The 20,430-nt window shown below is 42.4% G+C and overlaps 1 long non-coding RNA gene across 7 annotated transcripts in view; it reads right to left on the reverse strand.

The window, feature by feature from the left end:
• The window catches only part of LOC141569749 (uncharacterized), a 77,300-nt gene that overhangs the window by 42,715 nt on the left and 14,155 nt on the right, over positions 1 to 20,430 (reverse strand). For 2 of the 7 annotated variants that reach the window (XR_012493539.1, XR_012493540.1), the window contains exon 2: positions 10,655 to 10,878. The exons of the other annotated variants lie outside the window; for them this stretch is intronic. This is a non-coding gene — a long non-coding RNA (uncharacterized LOC141569749). The remainder of the gene's footprint in view (positions 1 to 10,654; positions 10,879 to 20,430) is intronic. 7 annotated transcript variants of the gene reach the window in all.

The raw sequence follows: 20,430 nt of genomic DNA on the forward strand, positions 1-20,430 counted from the left end.
ATAAACAAATGAAACAGAAACAAACTCATAGATACAGAGAACATTTTGATGGTTGCCAGATGGGAGGGGGTTGAGGGTGAGTGGAAAAGGGGAAGGAATTAAGAAGTACTAATTGGTTGTTACAAAGCAGTCATGGGGATGTAGGGCATAGCATAAGGAATACAGTCAACAATATTGTAATAACTATGTATGGTGTCAGGTGGGTATTAGACTAGTTAGGGGTATCACTTCTTAAATTATATGTCTAACTAGTATGCTGTACACATGAAATTAATATAAAATAATATTGAATGTCAATTGTAATTGAAAAAGGGGGGAAAAGATGAAGAGGAATAAGAGGTTCAAATTTCCAGGTATAAAACAAAGAAGTCATGGGAACACAACGTATCACATTGGGAATAGTTTTCAGTAATATTGTGATAGCGTAGTACGGTGTCAGAGGTTGCTGGGCTTGTCATGGTGATCACTTCTTTAGGTATATAAATGTTGAATAACTACTGTGTACACCTGAAACTAGTATAATATTGAATGTTAGCTATATTTTAATAAAAATATTTTAAAAATGATTATCAGCACTGTGATAATTGTTTTTGATCTTCACAAAAACCTCAAGGTGGAAAGCGTTGTGGACTCCATTTTACAACATGGAAACCAAGACTCTGAGAGGTTAAGAAACTGGCCAGCTAGTAAGAGGTGGTACTTGAGTTTAAGCGGATTCTGTCTGACTTCAAAGCTAGCAGATAAAGATAAGAAATGAACACAGATGGTCCAATAAAAGAGATTGATTATAAGGAATTGGCTCATATGATTCTGGAGGCTAAGTCTCACGATCTGCTGTCTGTAAGGTGGGGACCCAGGAGAGCCAGTGGTGTAAGTCCCAATCCAAGGGCAGGAAACTGATGTTTCAACCCAACAGTCAGGCAGAGAGCAAATTCTTCCTTCCCCCTCAACAGATTGGATGAGGCCCACCCACATGGGGGTGCGGGCAATCTGCTTTACTCAGTCCACCAATCCAAATGTGAATCTCATTCGGAAACACCCTCACAGACACACCCAGAAATCATGTTTAACCAAGTGTCTGAGCATCCCAGGGCCCAGTCCTGCTGACATATAAAATTAACCATCACATCCACTTCTAGAAATCTATCCTAAAGAAATGACTGGACAAGAGGGCCAGTGTGTTATGGACAAGGATGTTCATCTCAGCATCTTCGTTCTTACTGGGAAATTGAAAACATCCTAAATGTTGTAAACAGATGTGCGGTGAAACTGTACCCTGTGGAGGGGTGGCTTCTAAAAACAGGCTGTAAGAGGAAGTCATCAATAGTCAAATCGCCCTTGAAAATAATGTAGACAACAACATACTGGAAGCCCAGCGGGGTCACCGTCTCTGGGGGTGAACCCTGATGGAATAGTTTACTTGTGTGTAGGGGTCACACTGCGTGAAAAATGCATACCCTAGACACAAGTATCACTTAGCAAGATGGGAAAGACATTTGAATTGAAAGCAACTGAGGAAATAGAAGATTCATGGCTTCCATCTCACATTCATTCTTTGAGTAAACTAGTGGACAGAATCGTCCCTGTTATTTAAATTGTTTTCTCTTGCTCTGCAAAGTGTAGACGGATCCATTGACATAGTACTTTGACATGTGCATAGGGAGAATAAAGTATGTAAGGGTATGCCCCCAAATGTTATGTTTTTATCTCTAGTCAGGATAACAGATTATTTTTTTTCCTTTGTCTTCTTTTCTTGTGTTTGAGCGTGTACACGTTTATCTCTCTTTTTATGTGTTTCTCCAATGGACAGCCTGGAGGTGAATTTGGCATTACTTCTGAAATATAAAAATAGTTTTTTAAGCCAGTGCTAGCCCACCATGAGGTGACCCACCCAGGTCAGAAGAGTTGCAGGCCCCTCTGGACGCCCTCTTCTGGGGCACCCTAAAAAGGGGAAATGGTGGGCTCTACTTCAAGCACAGGTGCATTTTCTCTGCCACCACATTTAAAGGGATTAGGGAAGCATTAGAGACGGTGCTGGTGCTTACAGAAAACAGAGGTCCTGCTGGGGCCCCCTGAGGAGACACAGCTCCCCCAGACAGCTCACCTGCCCTCACTACGCACCGCTAACCCCTGGGGCTCAAAAAAAAATTAGAAATGTCTCCTGCAGAGCCGGCTCCCTGCTAGGGGACACAGCTTCCCCACCCCTTCCCTTCAGGGCTGCACTGGGCTTCTCCGGCCACCCTGTAGATTGTCACACCACACACTGAGCTAGCACAGCTGAACTACCAGCCTTGGCACAGCAGGAGGGACTCTGGCAGACACACGACACATTTCAGAGGAACAAGCGTGGCCTGGCAGCACTCAGTGAGGTGCAGGTTTAAAGCACGAAAACAATCCTTTGCAGCAATTTGCTGTCATTTCCAGTGAGCAAGCTCTAGCCCGTAAACATACTAATGAGACTCACTCCCATGTCCTGGTGGCTCACCCGGGACAGGACTATACAGACAGGCTCTCATTTCATCTGCATCACAAGTCTCCAGGAAGGTGTTGCCACAACTACGGCACAGATGAAGGAAGCCAGGTGCGGGGAGGCAAATGAACCCACCTAAGTGTTCCCCCGGAAGACTCTGAGGCAGAGGTGAGCACGCAGGATGTTTAAGTCCCCTTGGAAAGGAAGAGAAAGAAGCAGGCAAGGGAGGGCAGAGGGCCAAGTCAGCTGTGATGTGGGCCTAGTGACAGCCTCGGCCACCCCCACGGGAAGCTCTAGAGCAAGAATGGCCCTTCTGAGTTGTTCTGAGTTGCACCTAGATGGCCAGATTTTTACATTTCAGTAGCCATTGGTCAATGGATAGGGCCGACCACAGAAGGCCATGACCTTGGCGAGGTGCTCTCTGGAGCCAAGGCCGACACTGAAGGGGCCGAGCGCTGAGGGCTGTCTGCCAATCACATTGCTGATAGCATCACACTTTCCTGCCTCCCCATTCCCCTGAATCTTGCAGTTAGGCAAGGCCATGTGATCAGTTCTGCCCACTGAGTCGTGAGCTAAAATGACAGGTGTCATTCCCCAGGGGGGCGAGATTCATTAGGCATCACCAAATGGCAGTCTACCACAATGGTCAAACAATCATTCATTTACTCCATGCATACATCCATTCATCAAATCCTTTCTGAGCACCTTGCATGAGCTCAGCACTGTGCTAGGTTCTTGGGATTAAAAGATGAATAAGCAGGGTCATTGCCCTCAACGTGTTCCACATGTCACAGAGGAGGTAGGTGCAAGCAAATAAATACACTATACTGTGTTCATTTCTATAGAAGAGGGGAGCACTGACTGGAGGAATCCAGAGAGGCTTCCTAGAGGAGGTGACAAATGAGTTAGCTCTTAAAGGGCAAGTATATGATTACCAAGCAGACAGGGGGCATAAAAGCCTTTCAGGCAGAGGAAGCGATACTCCCAAGGACATCAAACAGTGCAGAGGCTGTGGAGAGAGGTTCAGAGCAGCTGAAGCATACGGTGTATGGAGTATGAATGACAGGCTAAGGTATTTTGATTTGATGCTCAAACCTAAAGAACCAAAGGAGGTTTTCCAGCAGAGAAGTAGTGTGAGACAAAGTCTTTCTAGGAGAATAACTCCAGTGGGAGGGTAGAAGATGAAGTGGCGGGAAAGATTAGAGGGAGACCAGGTAGAAGGCCATTGCGCGTGTCCCTGAAAAGGGACAATGAGGCTCAAAACAAGGCCTGGGGGTGAGGATTGAGGCCAGAGAGCAGATTCAAGCAGAATTTTTAGGGCATAAGGGCTCAATGTTGGGATGGGGGCCTAAGGGTGACTAATTCTGGGTGATTGGCTTGAGTTCTTTATAACGAGGCCTTAAGTGAAGAACACCAATCTATTAGGCCTCTGTAGCTTGATGGAAATTTGTTCTAATTCTCTGCTTAATAAACAGTTTCTGGTCTATAGTTTGGTCTATGGAGGAGATCGATGCTCCCAGAAGAATGTCCTATGCAGATCAAAGGCTTGTGTTCAGGGTCCAGAGAGGACTATCTAGTCAAAAACACAGGCTTCTCTTATCTCTTACTCTGCTGCTAAGGAATTGGGTCTCAATTTCACATTTTGGCTGATGTTCTTCCTTCTAGAACAGATGGGTGCATTTTTCTCCTCTACGTATAAGTTATAAGGGTAGAGGTGACATCATTTGCTGATACACATGAATGTAAGACATGAAGGAAAGAGCAAAGGTGAAGATAACACCAGGTTTTGGGTCTGAGCAACTGGAAAAATGGAGTTACCATTTATTGAGATGGGGAAGGCGGGGGGAGGAGCAGGTTGGGGGAGGTAGGAGTATAGTTTTAGACATGCTATAGGTGAGATCCTATTAGGCATGCAGGTGGAAAAACGGAGACAGCGGTTAATTATATTAATATAAAGTTCCAAGACATTATCCAGAATGCAGCAAAGAAAGAGAGATGAAAAATATAAAAGAGGGACTCATAGATATGGAGGATAGACTGAGCCAGTCTAGTAAATGTTTGATTGGTGTCTCTGAAGGAAAAAAAATGGAAGAAAGGCAATATTTGAGGCTATAATGGTTGACAATTTTCTAAAATTAATGAAATACATGAATCTTCAGATCCAGAGCCCAACTGATTCAAATAGGATAAAAACAAATCCACACACACAGTGAAGCTGTAGAAACCAAAGAAAAAACGACGATTCTAAAGCAGCCGGGGTAGGAGGGGAGCACAATTACCTATAAAAGAATGACAATTAGAATTTCAGCATAATTTCCAACAGCAACAGTGGAAACCGGAAGACAGCAAATGGATATATATATATATATATATATATATATATATATATATATTCTACATACCATGCAATTCATTGTTTTAAAGTGTGCAATTAAGTGGCTCTTTGTGTATTCACAAATTTGTGCAACATCACCACTGTCTAATTCTGGAACATTTTCATAACCCCCAAAAGAAACCCACTACCCATTGGTAGTCACTCCCTATTCCCCTCTCCCCCCAGTCCCTGGCAAGCACTAACCTACTTTCTATTTCTATGGATGTTTCCCATTCTGAACATTTCATATAAATGGAATCATACAATATGTGGTCCTTTGTGACTGGCTTCCTTCACTTAACATAGTTTTCTAGGTCTATACACATTGTAGCATGTATCAGTGCTTCATTCTTTTTATGGCCAAATAATATTCCATTGTATGGATACTACGTTTTATTTACCCATTTGCCAGTTTTTGGTCATGTGGGTTGTTTCTACCTTTTGACTGTTAGGAATAATGCTGTTATAAACATTCATGGTCAAGTTTTTGTGTGGACATATGTTTTTATTTCTCTTGAGTATATACCTAGGAATACAATTGCTGGGTTATATAGTCACTCTATGTTTAACATTTTGAGGAATTTCCAAACTGTTTTCCAGAGCAGCTATACCATTTTACATTCTCACCAGTAATGTATGAGGGTTCCAATTTCTCCATATCTGTGTCAACACTTATTATTTGTCTTTTTTATTATAGCCATTCTAGTGGGTGTGAAGTAATATCTCATTGTGATTTGCATTTCCCTAATGGCTAAATATGTTGAGAATCTTTTCATGTGCTTATTGACCATTTGTATATATTCTTTGGAGAAATGTGTAGCCAATTCTTTTGCCCATTTTTAAATTGGGTTGTCTTTTTATTATTGAGTTGTAAGAGTTCTTTATATATACTTGATACTAGACCCTTATCAAGTATATTATTCTCAAATACTTTATCCCTTTCTATATGTTGTCTTTTCATTTCATTGATGGTGTTCTCTGAAGCACAAAAGTTTTTAATTTTGACAAAGTTCAATTTATCTATTTTTTCTTTTGTTACTCACGTTTTGGTGTTATATTGAAGAATCCATTGCCAAATGCAAAGTCATGCAGATTCATCCCTACATTTTCCTCTAAGAGCTTTATAGTTTTAACTCTCACAGTTAGATTTTTAAATCTATTTTGAGTAATTTTTGTATATGGTAGTAGGTAGGAGTCCAACTTCATTCTTTTGCATATTGGTATACAGTTGTCTCAGCACTATTTGTTGAAAAGACGTCTTCCCTCATTGAATTATCTTGTCACCAAATGCTATCTTTAAAGTGCTGAGAGAAAATACCCATTAACTTGGAATTTTATGCCAAGATAAACTGTACTTCAAGAAAAAGGATGAAATAATGACATTTTCAGGAAAACAAAAAGTGAGAGGTTTTACCAGCAGCTGACCCTCACTTAAGGAACTCCTTAAGGGATGTACTTCCAGAAGGAGGAAGTAAAGTCAGAGATGCATGAAGGAACATTTCAGCAGCAGCATCTATCTATGATGCTGAAAGAGCAACCACAGCCACAGCATCATGCAGCTTGCCTGGCAGTCACCCCCAGAGTCAGGTTCTCTGTGGCAAGGTGGAGGCTCTCTCTTTGGGCTGCACATATTCCTGGGTAATAACAGAAAACTTGAATGACCCCTGGCTAGCACACTAAGGGATCACAAGGAGGATGGCCTGCAGAGGAAGCCTGCCAAAGAACACCTAGCAAGGCATTTTTCTCCAGGGAGGCAAGAGAAATGGATCAATCAGAACCCTATAATCAGGGGCCGGACCGGTGGCTCAGGCAGTTAGAGCTCCATGCTCCTAACTCCGAAGGCTGCCGGTTCGATTCCCACATGGGCCAGTGGGCTCTCAACCACAAGGTTGCCAGTTCAACTCCTCGAGTCCCGCAAGGGATGGTGGGCAGCACCCCCTGCAACTAAGATTGAACATGGCACCTTGAGCTGAGCTGCTGCTGAGCTCCCGGATGGCTCAGTTGGTTGGAGCACATCCTCTCAACCACAAGGTTGCCGGTTCGACTCCCACAAGGGATGGTGGGCTGTGCCCCCTGCAACTAGAAAACAGCAACTGGACCTGGAGCTGAGCTGCGCCCTCCACAACTAAGACTGAAAGGACAACAACTTGAAGCTGAACGGCACCCTCCACAACTAAGATTGAAAGGACAACAACTTGACTTGGAAAAAAGTCCTGGAAGTACACACTGTTCCCCAATAAAGTCCTGGAAGTACACACTGTTCCCCAATAAAGTCCTGTTCCCCTTCCCCAATAAAATCTTTAAAAAAAATAAATAACCCTACAATCAGAGATGAATGGTAGGTGGCCTGCCCATCCATGTAAGCACACCCTTTGAGCCTTAAGTAGTTGTAAGGAGATGTGGCATCTCTCTCTTCTCCAAGCTGTCCTGATGTGCTCAGAATCAAGCCCCAGTTCCATTTCTGGATAGTGAGACACTGCCAGGCAGAAACCCTGTGTCTGTCACTCTCTCTCTCTCCCCATCCCTTCCTCTCTCTCTTCCTGCTTTCTTCCTTGTTTATGATACAACACTAAACCTACTCTAATTGATCACAGAATTATTCACACACCTTTCTAAAACATTTTCCATGAAATCCAATGTAGTATAGACCTTATACAGACAAAACCATGTGAGATTTCCAGAATTCAGTTGAATATCATTTTAATATCTGGAAGTATTGAGTGGTCCTGAGACCATGATAAAATGCAGAATTCCTGTAAAGTTCAAAGGTCTTTAGACTTAGACAGGTACAATACCTTTTAGAAGTCAAAGAAATAAAGAATCATTTGGCAGGAAGGAGATTAGGCTTGGGGTAGTGAGCACACAATAGATTATACAGATGTCATATTATAAAGTTGTACACCTGAAATTTCCATAATGCAATTAACCAATGTTACCCCAATAACTTAAAAAAGAAAGGAGAATGGCTAAATTAAACTTTTCAGAAGAATCAATTGGCTTACTTGGCCTGCGTGGGTCTTGCAGACTTAAGTGAGAAGACTGAGGAATTAGGTAATGTCAGGGGCCCATGACCACCTCTTGAAGTTATAGAAGCATTGACATAGCAACTCTAAATGTCAATGCGGGTTTCTTTGCTACCTCAAGCAGGCTGAGAAGATGGTATAATGGTTTCCTTAGTGGGAATGAGAGGAATTGTTCGGCTCTCTGCACCTCCACAGCTCATGTGTGGCCAAAATTTCTGGTCAAAAGTAACTTCGTGGCCGGCCCGGTGGCTCAGGTGGTTAGAGCTCCATGCTCCTAACTCTGAAGGCTGCCGGTTCGATTCCCACATGGGCCAGTGTGGGCTCTCAACCACAAGGTTGCCAGTTCAATTCCTCGAGTCCCACAAGGGATGGTGGGCTCTGCCCCCTGCAACTAAGATTGAACATGGCACCTTAAACTGAGCTGCCTCCCGGATGGCTCAGTTGGTTGGAGCGCATTCTCTCAACCACAAGGTTGCCAGTTCAATTCCTCAACTCCCGCAAGGGATGGTGGGCAGTGCCCCCTGCAACTAAAATTGAACACGGCACCTTGAGCTGAGCTGCCGCTGAGCTCCTGGATGGCTCAGTTGGTTGGAGCGTGTCCTCTCAACCACAAGGTTGACAGTTTGACTCCCGCAAGGGATGGTGGGCTGTGCCCCCTGCAACTAGAAAACGGCAACTGGACCTGGAGCTGAGCTGCGCCCTCCACAACTAAGACTGAAAGGACAACAACTTGAAGCTGAATGACACCCTCCACAACTAAGATTGAGAGGACAACAACTTGACTTGGAAAAAAGAAGTCCTGGAAGTACACACTGTTCCCCAATAAAGTCCTGTTCCCTAAAAAAAAAAAAAAAAAAATGCAAAAAAAGAAAGTGCAATTAAAACAGTAACAAAGTATCATTAACAAAAAAAAGTAACTTCGCGTCCCTGGGATGATAACCATGTTCCTTGGTGGGTAACGTCTTTTGACTCAGGAAAGATTTCTAATCAAATTTTCTTATAAAAAATCTAAGCAAATTGGGTATATTGTGTACTTGTAATGTTTAAGAAGATTTAGCCTATTCAAGTAACAGCCATGTGACTCTAACTTAAAATATGTAACTGAGATTTTCCTGTCAAGATTGTGGAGTAGGTACACTGTGCTAGCCTCCTCCTATGACCACATCAAAATTACGACTAAACTACAGAACAACCATCAGTGAGAATCTCCTGAAGTCTAGCTGAACTGAAGTTCTACAACTAAGGACATACAGAAGAAGCCACGTCAAGACTAACAGGAGGGGCAGAGACACAAAATAGGCTGGTCCCACACTCACATGGGACCATTAAAAATAGGGATGGATATCTTGGCTGCGGAGGTAACCCTTGGAGGAGCGAGGGGTCCCAGCCCCACACCAGGCTCCTCAGCCCAGGGTTTCAGTGCCAGGGAGAAAATTCCTCATAATTTCTGGCTGAGAAAACCAGTGGAGATTGTGGCTGAGTGAGACGAAGGGCAGCTCAAGTCCCAGGCATTCCTCTTAAAGGGCCCACACATGGACATACTTGCTGACGGACTTGCTCTGAACTCTAGCACTGGGGTAGCAGCTCAAAAGGCACCAGGGACATACCGGGAGGAACTCAGTTGTCTGGCTACAGGGTGAGGGCTAGGGGGCAGCTTTGTGAACTGGTGGAAGCCATTGTTTATTTGTTGAGTCCTTCCCCATCCCAGTGTACAGACACAGGTGGCCATCATATCTGACCGCCACTGATTTGGCTAACACTGTTCATTGGCTCTGATTCTCTGAGACCCTGCTCACCCAACTTTCGGGCCGACCCAAGCTACTTCTAGTGGCTTTTCTGCATAAACGGCCTGTCATGGCTCATTCTGTAGACTTTCCTAAAATCTCTCAAAGGTTCACAAACCCTAAAAAAGTAGCATCTGGCTTCAGCATGTCCTGTACCTCTTGCTAAACAACCCCAAGCTTGGTGCTAGCAGTAGCCGGCCTTGATTTACATCTTGGCCTCTTGAGGCACCTCTAAGCCAAGCACAGGTGGCAGCCATCTGCAGATTGCTTTGTGGCTCATGCCAGGTGGCCCCAGGCAGGGCATAGGCTATGGCTGAACTTGGCCTGTGGCAAGGCCCTTCCTAAGAGGCCCAGGGCTGGCATGTCTGGTGGCTGGTTCTGACCGAGCCGCAGCATCACCTGGCTGTGTCCAGGGACATCATCCCCAAAGGGCAGCCTAGGCAAGCACTAGAGCCCCACTAATGCAAACCCTGCTCTATAGGGTCAGCCCCTGCATGACAGCTCCTCCACTGTAGTCACAGCCAGTCCTCACAACCAATCAGCCCAAGAGTCAATACCTCCTACTGATATGCAAGCAGCAACCAAGGCTCAACTACAACAGGAGGGTACACACAACTCACACAAAAAACATACCTGGAGCACGTGGCTCATGTGACTAGGGAGACTGTACCACTGAACACCACAGGACACCTACTATACAAGGCCACTCTACTAAGACTCAGAGGCATAGCAGCCCTACCTAATACAGAGAAACAAATACAGGGGGGCAGCCAAAATGGGGAGACAAAGAAACATGCCCCAAATGAAAGAACAGAACAAAGCTCCAGAAAAAGAACTAAACAAAACGGGGACAAGCAATCTACCAGATACAGTGTTCAAAACACTGGTGATAAGGATGCTCAATGATCTCAGGGAGAACTTTAACCAAGAGATAGGAAACATAAAAATGGAGATAGAAAACATAGAGAACCAGTCAGAAATAAAGAATACAATACAATGGTACCTTGGTTTTCGAACATAATCTGCTCTGGAAGACCGTTCAAGTTCTGAAATGTTTGAAAACAGCCGACAGCTAGGCCTCAGGATCTTGCACTCAGCAGAAGCGGCGTGACATGTTCGACTTCCAAGCCGTGTTCAAAAACCAAAGCATTTGCTTCCAGGTTTACAGCATGCATAAACCAAAATGTTTGTCAATGGAGACGTTTGAAAACCAAGGTACTACTGTAACTGAAATGAAAAAAAAAATTACAGAGAATCAACAGTAGATTAGATGAAGCAAAGGATCAAATCAGAGATTTAGAAGAAAGGTAGGAGAAAACACCCAAACAGGACAGCAAAAAGAAAAAAAGAATACAAAAAGTTAGCACAGCTTAGGTGCCTCTGAAACAACATCAAGCATAACAACATCCACATCATAGGCCTACCAGAAAGAAAAGAGAGTGAGCAAGGAATTGAAAACCTATTTGAAAAAATAATGATGGAAAACTTCCCTAATCTGGTAAGGAAATTAATATACAAGCCCAGGAAGTGCGCAGAATCCCAAACAAGATAAACCCAAAGAGGCCAACACCAAGACTCATCATAATTAAAATGCCAAAGGGTAAAGACAAAGAAAGAATCTTAAAAGCAGCAAGAGAAAAGCAGTTAGTTAGGGAGCATCCATAAGACTGTCAGCTGATTTCTCAACAGAAACTTTGCAGGCCAGAAGGGATTGGCACAAAATATACAAAGTGATGGAAAGCAAGGGCCTACAACCAAGATTACTCTACCCAGCAAAGCTATCATTTAGAATCTAAAGACAGATAAAGAGCTTCCCAGACCAAAAAAAAAAAAAAAAAAAAAAAAGCTAAAGGAGTTCACCAACACCAAACCAGAATTACAAGGAATCTTAGAGGGATTTTTTTAAGATGAAAAAAAAAAAAAAAAAAAGATAAAAAATATGAATAAAATGACAATAGCTACATATCTACCAAGAATTATTTTCAATGTAAATGAGTTAAATACTCCAATCAACAGATAGGGTGGCTGAATGTATAAGAAAACACGACCCTTACATACGCTCCCTACAAGATTCATTTCAGATAGAAAGACATACACAGTCTGAAAGCAAAGGGATGGAAAAAGATACTTCATGAAAATGGAAACAAAACAAAACAAAAAAGCTGGGGTAGCAATACTTATACCAGACAAAATAGACTTAATAACAAAGGCCATAATAAGAGACAAAGAAGGACCCAGTAACCCCACTTCTGGGAATTTATCTGAAGAAACCCACAATGCTACTTCGAGGAGACGTGTGCATCCATATGTTCACTGCAGCATTGTTTACAATGGCCAAGATGTGGAGGCAGCCTGGGTGTCCATCAATGGATAAGTAGATAAAGAGTAGGTGGTACATATATACAAGGTGTGATCAAACAATATGGTAAATGTTTAAATAAAAAAATGTATTACAGGCTGGCCCAGTGGCTCAGGTGGTTGGAACGCCATGCTCCTAATGCCGAGGTTGCCGGTTCGATTCCCACATGGACCAGTGAGCTGCACCCTCTACAGCTAAGATTATGAACAACGGCTCTCCCTGGAGCTGGGCTGCTATGAGGAGCCAAGGCCTACCGTGTGCTGCTGCGGGCTGCTGTGCGCTGCCCTGGGCTACGGTGTGCTGCCACGAGTAGCTGGTGGCCAGCTTGAGTGGCCGGCAGCCAGTGTGAGTGGTCGGCAGCCTGTGAGAGCTGCCGTGAGCTGCTTTGAGCGGCTGACTGATGACTGGCAACCGACTGCCTCAGCAGGGAGGAGCAAGGAGCATAATACCAGCATGGGCCAGGGAGCTGTGTCCTACACAACTAGACTGAGAAACAACGGCTTGAACCGCAGTGGGAGAGGCAGGCGGAAGAAGGAGAGAAAAAAAGGAAACATCTAACAGAAAAAAATGTATTACAGTAAAAGACACATTGTCATTAATCCCCCTCAAAATACTCCCCTCGCTTTGAACACACTTATCCCAACATTCTTGCCACTTTCTGAAGCAGTTCTGGAAGTTTTTCATGAGTGTCTTTAGTTGTGCTGTTGTAGCTGCCTCAAGGTCCTGCCTGAATCAATTCAAAACGTTTACCTTTCATGGTCATTTTGGCTTTGGGGAAAAGCCAGAAGTCGCATGGTGCCACATTCGGTGAATAAGATGGATAAGGACTCACCGCAATGTTTTTGACAGTAACTGCCGTGTACCAGAAGCGATGTGTGTGTGTGACACGGAGCCTTTCCATTGTGATAAAAAAAAAAAGTGGTGAATGCTGCTGCCGAGTGCCATCCAACTGAAAGGCAGGGATCTTCAATATGGGAAGCAGTGCTTCGAACATTAGTAACAGTATGTGACAAGTTTCATCTTGTTCGGTGCAATCAGTTGGCTGTGCGTTAGTCAAGAGAGAAGGTGTGGGGGCTGGCCTGGTGGCTCAGGCGATTAGAGCTCCATGCTCCTAATTCCGAAGGCTGCCGGTTCGATTCCCACATGGGCCAGTGTGCTCTCAACCACAAGGTTGCCAGTTCAATTCCTCGACTCCCGCAAGGGATGGTGGGAAGCGCCCCCTGCAACTAAGATTGAACACGGCACCTTGAGCTGAGCTGCCGCTGAGCTCCCGGATGGCTCAGTTGGTTGGAGTGTGTCCTCTCAACCACAAGGTTGCCGGTTCGAGTCCCGCAAGGTATGGTGGACTGTGCCCCCTGCAACTAGAAACGGGAACTGGACCTGGAGATGAGCTGCACCCTCCACAACTAAGACTGAAAGGACAACAACTTGAAGCTGAACAGCATCCTCCACAACTAAGATTGAAAGGACAACAACTTGACTTGGACAATAGGCCTGGAAGTACACACTGTTCCCCAATAAAGTCCTGTTCCCCTCTCACAACAAAATCCTTTAAAAAAAAAAAAAAGAGCAATATTATAAAAAAAAGAGAGAGAGAGAGAGAGAAGGTGTGTTTTGGGGCAGCTGGATGGCTCAGTTAGTTAGAGCACGAACTCTGAATAACAGGGTTGTTGGTTCGATTCCCACATGGGCCAGTGAGATGTGCCCTCCACAACTAGATTGGAGACAACAAGCTGCTACTGAGCTTCTGGAGGGGCAGCCAGATGGCTCAGCTGGTTAGAGCATGAGCTCTCAACGAGGTTGCTGGTTCAATTCCCACATGGGCCAGTGAGCTGCGTCCCCTGCAACTAAAGATTGAAAACAGCAACTGGACTTGGAGCTGAGCTGCACCCTCTACAACTAGACTGAAGGGCAACGACTTGGAGCTGATGGGCGCTGGAGAAACACAATATTCCCCAATAAAAAACAAAAACAGAGAAGGTGTGTTTTAAAGTGTGCCACAAATCATGGATCACGAACAACGCATTAACATGAAATGGGCAAACAGTTTCATCCTCTATTATGACAACGCTCCATGTCACACATCACTTCTAGTACGGCAAATAAAAACATTACGGTGTGTCCTCATCCACCTTATTCACTGGATCTGGCACCATGCGACTTCTGGCTCTTCCCCAAAGTCAAAATGACCATGAAAGGTAAACGTTTTCAATCTATTCAGGACATTGAGGCAGCCATGACAGTGCAACTCAAGACACTCACGAAACAGGACTTCCAGAACTGCTTCAGAAAGTGGCAAGAACAATGGGATAAGTGTGTGCTCGAAGTGCGGGGGAGTATTTTGAGGGGGATTAATGGCAACATGTCTTTTACTGTAATACTTTTTAATTTATTTAAACATTCCCTGTATTTTTTTAAATCACACCTTGTACAATGGAATATTGCTTGTCCATGGAAGGAAATGGGTTCTTGCCATCTGTGGTGACAAGGATGGACCTGGAGGGTATTGTGTTGAGTAGAGTATGTCAGACAGAGAAACACAGATGCAATGTGATTTTGCTTGTATGTGGAATCTAAAGAACAAAATAAACAAACAAATGAAACAGAAACAAACTCATAGATACAGAGAACATTTTGATGGTTGCCAGATGGGAGGGGTTTGGGGATGGCTGAAAAAGGGGAAGGGATTAAGAAGCACAAATTGGTTGTTACAGAGTAGTCATGGGGAGATAGGGTATAGTATAAAGAATATAGTCAATAATATTGTAATAACTATGTATAGTGCCAGGTGGGTACTAGACCAGTCAGGGGGATCACTTCTTAAATTTTGTAAATGTCTAACCACTATGCTGTACACCTGAAATTAACATAAAATAATATTAAATGTCAATTATAATTGAAAAATTTAAAAAGGGGGGGGAGGTGAAAGGGAATAAGAGGTTCAAATTTCCCGGTATAAAACAAACAAGTCTTGCAGATGCAATATACAGCATAGGGAATATAGTCAATAATATTGTGATAGTATGGACCGTGTCAGATGGTTGCTGGACTTATGGTGATCATTTCTTTAGGTATATAAATATTGAATAACGATGGTGTACTCCTGAAATGAATATAATATTGTATGTCAGCTATATTTTAATAAAAATCTTTAAAGAAAAATAAGCCATTGATATAGACTTAGGATTTTAAATTTAAATTATACTGTCTATGTATGGTACCAGAATATTCAGGAGAATTTTAAGTTCACTAGATTTAAAAGTTTAATTTGTTCAATTTATGTTATTTAATAAATCTATTAATATTTGAGAGAGTTTTGTTCATTCAAACTGATGAAATATTTTAAAAAGAAAGAGAATATATTAAATTTTGCTGCAGGTAGCAGTCTCTAGAGTGGGAGGTTATGATAGACATTACTAGTCCCTTACCCCACAGCCATTCTCTCACTTACTAAATCCAGATTTTGTTCAGTTATGAAGGGCATTGTGACTCAGGAGAGGCTGGGCCTTTCCCCAGCTGGAGGTGGAGCCTAGCATGAATCCTGAGGAATCATAGCCAATTGCAATAATTCCATTCCCCCTTGCCAGTGATTGGTGCAGGAAAGGAAGTGTGAGGTTTTGACCAAAGATTAAGATGGAGAAGTCTGCTGGGAGGCTTCAAGGAAGGTTTTCCTCTCAAAAAAGGAGCATAAGAGATATGATTCCTCCCTCTGACCTTGGGGTGTTATGTGAGGATGCGATGCCTGGAGCTGATGCAGCCATACTGTAAGCATGAGGGGAGGCACTGACAACTGCGGATGGCAGAGCAGAAATGTATAAAGAAGCTGGGTCACTGAACCTCCAAATTAACCAACCATTATAGTGTTTAAATAATACATTTTCCTTATTGCTTTCTGTTTGTTTGTTTTCATACAATCCATGTTTTAGTACTCCTCACCCTATTTTAAAGATTCCTTTTTGCTCATCATTAAATTAGTATTACATCTTCCCCTTCCTAGATAAAATATTTGCTTATTCTTGTTGATTTATGTGAGAGAAAGGATATTCTCAAATCTCCAAAAGGATAGAGTTATATGGGTTGCTTGTTCTTATTTTCTAATTTTACTGTATTATGGTCAGATAATATGGCTTACATGATACTTTTTTAAAGAATATATTCAGATTTTCTTTGAACGCTAAGTCTTGGTTAATTTTTATAAATTTTCCACAATTGTTTAAATAGAATATGTAGTCTCTGTTGGGCACAACATTTTATATATTTTCTATTAAAGGCTGGGGCTAGGGACATCTTGAAGACTTCTTCACTTAGATATCTAATGCCTGAGCTGAGAAGACTCAGCGCAGCTGGCAGCTGGTGTGACTGGCCTCCTTGGGTGCCCCTGTCCCTCTATGGTCTCTGTATAGTGGCTGCAGGGTAACTGGACTTCTTATATGAGACTCAGGGCTCTAAAGACATGTGTTCCAAAAGGGATAGAGTCAGGCAGAAGTCGTACTGCCTTTTGTGATCTAGCCTTGAAAGTCACGCATCGCTTCCACCATATTCTATTCATTAGAAGCAAATCTCTAAGGCCTCCCATGTTCAAATGGAGAGGAATTAGACTGCATCTCTTGATGTGTCAAAGGATTTTCAAACCTGTTTTAAAAGCCACCACACCAGCCTATCATGTCTAGAACATAAAGAACATGGGCATGTGTTTATGTCCCCACCTCTAATCCCTTGGCTTTTCTTTGTAATCTCCCAGGCTTCCATATCACTTCTGTAGCCAACTCTGCCCTCATTCCGAAATTCTGCCCCCTTATAGTCATGCTTGTATACTCTAACCCTCCTACTGACCCAGTTTTGCTGAGTCCTGTTAATCCCCAGAACCAGGAGGGATAATAAGGATTGCTGTTACTTTAAATGACTAAATTTTGAGGTTATTTGATAGGCAGTAATAGGTCACCAAAAACCACTTTCTTATTAAAAAGACTGATTTCCTAGCACAAAGGTCAGACTAGGGATGCTATCCTAGTCAATCAGAAGGGACGAAGTCCCAAGCTTGTGCATGTGGTTGGGGGGTATCTAGGAAAGATAACGTAGGTTTCTGCAAACAGTCTAGTGGAAGCCAAGCACCAGTGTATCTTCCATACTGAGAACCATATTGTGGCTATTATTATATTGTGGGGGTGAAAAAAACCTTTCATCCCCTGTGTTAAGTTCTTCTAGCTGGACTAATAATCAAATTAACAGAGAGAGGTTAACAAGAGAAAATGCACAAAATGTATTATGAATGTACATGCAGGGGGTGTCATAGATATAAGACCCAAAATGCAGTGAGTAGTTGAGGCTTACGTGCCATGCTGGGCAAAGGAGAAAAGGGGATTTCAAAGGGGAAATCGGCAATTCACAGGTAGCTGAGAAAGAGCAGAACATGTGGCAAACAAATTCCTGCTAGGTAATCCAGAAACAATGGGACAGAGGAGAAGAAACATGCTTTGCTAGATTTCGTCCTGTCCATGGCATATGTGCTAAAGTTAATGTGCTAAGGTTCCCTTCCTGAAGCAGGTTTTTTCCTCAGAATCTCTTCAGGCAGGAAAGGGGGAGGGTCAAAGGTTCTTTCTCAGTCTTTTGTTTCTTAATAACCAGATTAAAATTTTGGACAAAAAAGGGGCCACACACTAAACCTGACAAGCTCAGGGGAGGCCAGCATGGCGGGCCCTATGAACTCAAGGACCAGAAGTAACCACATAGGATGGTCTGAACAAAAAAATTTCTAACTAAAAGCGGGTCATGGTGGGTTGTGACATCCTAGTCCTGTAGCTTCCTTGACAAAGGTCAATGTTTACTGTAAGTGAGCCTGTCTATTGTCTTTTTGCATCTAAGATAACCTACTTTTGAAATGTCGAGTAATCCCTTTTTCCGACCCCTCAGGGCACACCCAACCACACCAGAGCAGACCACAGAACCCCTCATTGTTATTTGTTCCCCCAATACCATCTCTCTGTGCTGTAAACGTTAATTATTAACTATCCTGTACCCACCAATGTAAAAGAAGTGTGTATCTCTCCATTTTACTTTTAATCTAATCCCAGAGATGTCCCCACTTTGTTTTCTCCCGCCCCCTTAATCTACCACCAATGGATTTCATGCAACCCTCCTTACGTCTCTTCCTTTGATTCTAATGTATAAAATAAGATGCAAAACTGCCATTCTCTGGAGCATGTTCTCAATCCGTTGAGATTTTGCTTCCTGTCAATTGTCAATTTGGCTCAGACTCAGAAATTTTCTACAGGTTTGGACATTTCTTATGGCGACAAAATAAATATCCTAACAGGCACATTTTGGGTGGCAAAACTTTAGTCCCCTCAATACCCACTGGTCTCCAAGTTTACCTAACATGATTCAGCCCCAAGAGCTGCATCCACTCTGGGTAAACTGATAACATCACATTTGGGGGTTTCAAAGCTAAGGCCTGACCCACTCCAGCCCCTCTACCCAACTCCACCTGGGGTGGGTGGCCTCCCTGTGAAACTGCATTTCTTCAGCTGCAACATTTTGGCCGAGACTAAGAAAGCTTATGTTTGCAAAAGTAGTTTCATTAGCTCAACACTTTTGTGGTGCTTACTGCTTATTGCAAAACTTAAGGACGGACAGACTTCTGCCTGGAAGCTTTAAAGTTGAGTCTCTTTTTAAAAAAATTGTGATAAGAACACTTAACATGAGATGTATACTCTCAACAAAATTTTAAGTGCACAATACAGTATTGTTATTTAGGTACAATGCTGTACAGCAGAACTCTAGAATTTCTTTATCTTATATAACTAAAACTTAATACCCATTGATGAGCAACTCCCCATTTCCCCCTTCCCCCCAGGTTGAGTCTTAATTGAATTAATTTTTTTTCTTAACAAAGTATGGGAGAAAAGTATATCCCCATTTTTATGTTGCACAAGCATCTCATCTTCTCAAAAATAAATTAGCTGAAAGTATACACTTCACATTTCTCATTAAGAAATCCTTGAAGTTAGAGGCTATAGAATACCAATAAGTATATGCTAAATAATACATTTTCAGAATGAATTCTTCTGGATGCCCATTATTATTGCAAATGAGACCCCAAATTAAATACGTTAAGTCACAAAAAAGATGGCAAATTTTAACTAATTTCAAAGTTTTCTTAGAAAACTAAGGACCTTAGAAAACATTGAATACGTTTTTAAAATAAGACAAATTACAAAATTATAGATTTTGTAATCATACTATCTCACATACCTTTATTCATCCAGGCATTCATATTCTGTAAATACTCTTTGAGTGCCTAATATTAATAATGATAATAATAAGCATTTTTGAGCCTTTTTATATATATCAGGTACTATACTATTCTATATAATCTTGTTTAATCCTTTTAACAGCCTTTAAGGTATATTATTTTCTTTATTCCTGTTGCACAGATTGAGGAAACTGAGGCAGAGAGAAGCTGAGTAACTTGCCCAGTTACTAAGTGGCCACGCCCAAATGTGAGCTCCAGGCATTGTGTCCAGTATTCTTCCTTTTAATCACTGTCCTCTGCTGCCTCCATGTGCTCAGCAAGAAACTCAAGCGCTGAAATGGAGAGATGTTTAAGACAAGCTCTGCACTTTAGGGAGGTGACACTAGAGTTGAAGAGATCAGTGGACCCCAGGAACAAATAGCACAGACATACTTGGTAGACAGATGTGATCAGTTTGGAGTTAAATAAGTTCACGTGGCCTTCTTTTAAAAACACTTTTTTAAACATTTAACATTTTCAAACTTAAAGAGAGACAGAGTAGTATAATGAACCCCCATGTACCCCACATCTAGTGTAACTAGTATCAATTTATGGCCAATCTCAGTTTATCTATACCCCACCCACTTTTTCCTTCCCCTACCTCCTCCCTATGGATTTTTTAAAATCTATTTTTAAAATTAGTTTCAGGTGTAAGAACAACATAGTTATCAGGCATTTATATAACTCAAGTCATAACCCCAACAAATCTACTACCCACCTGACACTGCGCATCGTTATTAGAACATTACTGACTACATTCCCTGTGCTGCACTACACATCCCCATGACTATTTTTTTTAATTACAATTGACATTCAACATTACTTTATATTAGTTTTAGGTGTACAGCGTACTGATTAGACATTTATACAATTTATGAAATGATCACCCAAATAAGTCTACCACCCTACCCATCTGACACTATGTATAGTTTTTACATTATTGACTATGTTCCCTATGCTGTACTTTACATCCCCATGACTATTTTGTAACTACCAATTTGTACTTCTTAATCCCTTCACGTTTCTCACCCAGCACCTCAACCCTCCTCCCATCTAGTAACCATCAGTGTGTTTTCTGTATATATGGGTCTGTTTCTGTTTTGTTCGTTTATTTTGTTCTTTAGATTCC

Source organism: Rhinolophus sinicus, chromosome X (genome assembly GCF_036562045.2).
Source record: "Rhinolophus sinicus isolate RSC01 chromosome X, ASM3656204v1, whole genome shotgun sequence".
NCBI lineage: Eukaryota > Metazoa > Chordata > Mammalia > Chiroptera > Rhinolophidae > Rhinolophus > Rhinolophus sinicus.